Source organism: Cavia porcellus, unplaced genomic scaffold (assembly GCF_034190915.1).
Source record: "Cavia porcellus strain 051 isolate PalLab524CR breed Dunkin Hartley unplaced genomic scaffold, mCavPor4.1 scaffold_26, whole genome shotgun sequence".
Lineage (NCBI taxonomy): Eukaryota > Metazoa > Chordata > Mammalia > Rodentia > Caviidae > Cavia > Cavia porcellus.
The window spans coordinates 53,173,267-53,177,911 of record NW_026947509.1 but is presented as its reverse complement, the minus strand read 5'-3'; the positions used below and the strand labels follow the sequence as shown (position 1 = coordinate 53,177,911).

Here is a 4,645-nt window from a genome sequence, read left to right as displayed (position 1 = left end):
GGAAGCGGCTCCCAGCGCCCCGCCCCCCGCCGGTCAGGCGCAGAGCCGGTCGGGAGGGCGGGGTCGGCGGGCGCAGCCACGCCTCCTCGGGGAAGGAAGGGCGGGTCATGCAGATGAGCGGCGGGACCGAGTGCCGGGGACGCCGGGAGGGCGTAAGAGGGGCGAGAAGCTGGCCCGGAAAACTGCGTGAAATGAGAAGCGTGCACCCGAGTAGGACGAGTAGGACGGTGTGCGCATGGGTGTGCAGGAGCAAGAGGCCGAGAGAGGCGGAGTGAGGGTTGTTTTTGTCACCGGGCGTGAAATGTGGAGCGCGGGAGGACGGCAAGAAGTGCGGGGGAGCCGGGCGGCATCGCTTCTCGGCCTTTTGGCTAAGATCAAGTGTAGTATCTGTTCTTATCAGTTTAATATCTGATACGTCCTCTATCCGAGGACAATATATTAAATGGATTTTTGGAGCTGGGAGATGGAATAGGAGCTTGCTCCGTCCACTCCACGCATCGACCTGGTATTGCAGTACCTCCAGGAACGGTGCACCCCTCCCCGGGGAAACGACCGCCTGTGCAAAAGGAAGCCCTTGTGTCCGCTCGCCTTTGTATGCGAGGGTCGGCTCTGCTGTCACCGCCATCAGCAGCCATCAGCGCAGCATTGCTTCACCAGCCCTTGCCTGGTAGCTGGCTCGTTGCTGTTGAGTCGCGCGCTGGCTGTCTCTTTGGCCCTGCTTCACGCCCGCCTGGTGCCTGGTCTGCCTTGGCCTATTCTGTTTCTCTGCTTCTCTCTTGCTCTGCTTTCTCCTTGCACGCTTATCCTCACGGGCAGGGGCGGCGCCTTGCACGCTCGCCATGCTTTCTAGCCTGTGCTTTTGCTGCTTTCACGCCTGCTTCTCTCCTCTCCGGGACGTGCGGGGCTGCGTGTCTCTGTGGAAAACCACATCACCGCACGGGAGACAGCACGGTTCCAAAAGCCAAAGCCATCCTCAGCACGCGTCTTCCGCTTTCTGCGTGGCCCTTCGCGAACCTCTCTGCCTCAATCTAGCAGTCTCCTGTCTCCTTCCTTGACTTTTGCACAAGACCTCGCTCCCTGCCCTGTTTTGCATGCCCTGTCTTTCCAAAAACTCTTTTGGTTTGTAGTTTTCCATTTCAACTATCGGACGAACCACGCGCTCTTTGGGCTTGCGTGTCGGATGGATGGATGGATCGCACTTGCCGCTGTTATGGTGCAGCGTGCATCCCCGGGTTTCCCCTGCTGATGGCTCCTCGAGTTGATCCTGCGTGGCAACGTAGTGGCGCCATCGTGCACACACACATACCACGTTTGCCTCACCCAGTCAGTCGTCGGCCAGTGCACACGCGGCCTCTTTCCGTGACTCGGCTCTTGCCAATCGTGCTGCCGTGAACACGGGTACACGTGTATCACTGTACCGTGCTGGTGCTGTCTCTTTGGGGGAAAGAGAGGGGACAGACAGGTTGTATCAGAGGGAGAGACCCGGGGCGCGCCCGAGCGCCAAGGGCAGGTGCTCCTCCCGAGAAAGGAGGCCCTGTGACGTGAGATGTCCTTGGCTCCTTCGGCAAGGAGCCTAGAAAGCAGATAGCTGGGGTGGAGCGGAATTTCTGCCCCTGGTCTTTCCAGGCCTCCCCACACTGATTTCCCTACGTAGTGCCCCTACCACTCGAGCTTCTTCCCGCCCACCCACGAAGAACCGCAGACTTCTCCCTGCAGACTCACCCTCCGCCCTTGGCTGGCTGTGCTTTGATTGCCGGATGGGAGCCCTCCCTTCTGGAGGGAGGTGGACTCGGTACTCTTTTCATTGCTCTTGCTCTGCCGGCCAGAGCTGCTGAACACGTTTTCAGGGATCCAGCATTTGTCCTCCTCCTTCACGTGCCTATCTTACTATTTTCAGGATCCCCATGTTTCGATCGGGTCTTTTCTACTGTTGCGGGGAGTCCTCATGTTTTGAGTTCTTGATATATGCATACTTCCACGCTGGTGGCCAGACCGATCGTGTGTGTGTGTGTGTGTGTGTGTGTGTGTGTGTGTGTGTGTGTGTGAGTGTGTGTGTGCGTGCACGCGCGTGCGAGTGTGCCTGTGCGTGTGTGTATGAGGGAGATATGGTGGTGGCTTCCTTTGAAGACCAAAGATGTTCACTCGCGTCTGAGTTGGTTTTCCTCAACTGAATCCTCCGCACTCGAGTCACGTGGCAGGGTTACCACTTGGCGATAAACGAAACGAGTGGGCTTGAGGTTGCAGTTTGGGCCCTGGAACTCTAAAAGGAACCCCTGCGCTGTTCTGGATATCTGCCTGAAGGATATTGGGAGGAAACGTGTTCCCATGGCGTGGACAGTTTCTTCACGGTTGGTCGCCTCTTCTACTGTGCAGAAGCTCTTCCACATGCTGTGACCCCGTCTGTTGATGTTTCTTGTTCCTTCCTGGCGTCGCCGCCATCGTCGTCGTCGTCGTCGTCGTCGTCGTCGTCGCCGTCGTCCTCCTCCTCCTCCTCCTCCTCCTCCTCCTCTTCCTCCTCCTCCTCCTCCTCCTCCTCCTCCTCCTCCTCCTCCTCCTCCTCCTCCTCCTGACGGGGACTCACACTCACTATTAGCCGAAGCAGGCCTCCAAGCCCCAGCGGTCCTCTCGCCCGCCCGCCCATGGCCTTCCCTGCGCTAGGATGCGGGACGTGCCTGTGGGGCTCCCGCTATTGGTTCTTGACAATGTTATTTCCTCTGCAGTGGGTGTTTCAGTCACAGGGTCTTTGGGGCCGCTGCCTATTCCAGCAGAGAACTCTATGCTTTCAGGAAAGCGGCTCGTGGCCTACAGCTGGGCCTTTGTAGAGAAGGGAGGGACCCACATTGCCGAACTGGCCCCTTGTGGGTACTCGAGCGCACCTGCCATAACAGGTCGCCGGGTGTGTGTGTGTGTGTGTGTGTGTGTGTGTGTGTGTGTGTGTGTGTTTATTCTCGAGGACCAGACCTGGGAAGGATAATGCCGCCGCCACCCTCTCTCAGTCTGGCGGAGTTTCAGCCCTGCACCAGCTCTCTCCCGCCCCCCCCCCCACACCGAGCGCTCCACCCCGCCCCGCCCCACCCCACTCCACCCCACCCCACTCTCTCATAACTCCCGAAGCCCCACCTCCTTCCAGCGAAGGAGACCTTCCAGCACCTAGCTCTGAGAACTCTCTTTGCTGGCCCCCCAAAGTCCAGAGCCAATGGCGGGCCCATGAAACCAAGTCTACCAAGGCCTGCCGCCGCAGTCAAGGAAAGTGAGCTCGGCTGTGTCCACGGCGGAGCTAGCAGAGCTCGTCCCGTCCACGGGGACAGGCGCACACGGGCTGGGAATGCAGCTCGGTGGCAGAGTGCTTGAGAGCACGCCTGAGCCCCTGCGTTCGATCCTAATACTGAGAAAACAGCAAAGGAAACAACCAACGAACCCACACCACACAAACCAACAAACAACCAGGTGATGACTCTGAGGCTCAGAGGCCTAACCTGATGCCCCAGCCCCACCTAACATTGCAGCAATGGGGTCGGGGCTTGGTGGGGGGGCCCAGTAGGGCAGGGCCGAGACTGAATTTCAGAGCTCTCCACCTGATTCCTGTCTGATGTCTGCTTCCACAAACACCCTTCTTTGCAGACATCCCTTCCCCGGGCTCTTCGTCAAGCGTGCGGGGAGTTGATGTTTGTAACCTCATGGAAACGTTATCGGAATTCTAGCAGGTTGATTTCCGATCTACCAACTTCCGGTGCAACCCATGGCAAGAATTAAAGACACCGAGACACATTTATACTTGGGGGCGGGGGCGGGGGCGGGGAGGGGTGGCTGTGCGGGCGCGCCGAGGGGTCCTAAGTCCGGCCAGGGTGAAGGGTCATCGGGAACAAAGGCCTCGACCCAGGGCCTAACCCGGATTTTATTAATTCGTGAAGAAGGCAGTGGCTAGAGGATGAACCACTGCGACAATGGCGGGAATGCCGTGAGTACTGTGAGCTGGGCCACGCACGAGACCTGCAACCACCCCTCCAACGTGCAGAAAGACCCATCTGCGTAAGGCAACTGAGGCAGCATTTCATGTTCGGAGGGCGATGCTTCAGCTCTGACCTGTAGTGTAGAGCTTCATGCCCGGGGAAGCCGTAGCCTCTCACCTCGAGGCTGGAACCCAGTTGACGGCCCTGGAGCGGTGGCTCTGCTTCCCGCCCGGCTCAACCACGTTTGGATTGGGGGGTCACGGGGCAGGGGAACAGGGACCGCCACCGAGCTTCAAAGATCACGCGTCAGCACCTCCTCGGCCAGCCCCATTTACATGGCTTAGAGCCCATGGAAGGCAAAAAGGTAATGGCTCGGTGGGCTCTGTCCTTATCAGCCCGTGGAGACAGGGCCTGGCCTGCTTTAGCCCACCTGGAGATAAGTGTTCTTCTTTGTTCGAGGAGAGTCCTCCAGGTGGTCCTCCACACTCCTTAGCAGTTGCAGCGGAGACACCTGAACTCAGACTTGGCCTGAAACCGGACCGCTTCCACACACATCAAAGCGTTCGGGGCAGATACTCAAGAACCCGCGTGAGACTGAGGGAAGAGAGAAGGCCCGCTTTGGTCCCAGGCAGGAAGAGAGCGAATCTTGGGGCTGGGGCTGGGGCTGGGGCTGGGGCTGGGGCTGGGGTGGGGGT

General features: G+C 59.1%; 1 non-coding gene across 1 annotated transcript; it reads left to right on the top strand.

Moving 5' to 3' along the window:
• The first annotated feature begins 348 nt into the window (after window positions 1-348).
• On the top strand, window positions 349-539 carry LOC134473379 (U2 spliceosomal RNA). The gene has a single exon (XR_010043631.1). It is a non-coding gene; the product is annotated as a U2 spliceosomal RNA (small nuclear RNA).
• The last annotated feature ends 4,106 nt before the right edge of the window (window positions 540-4,645 follow it).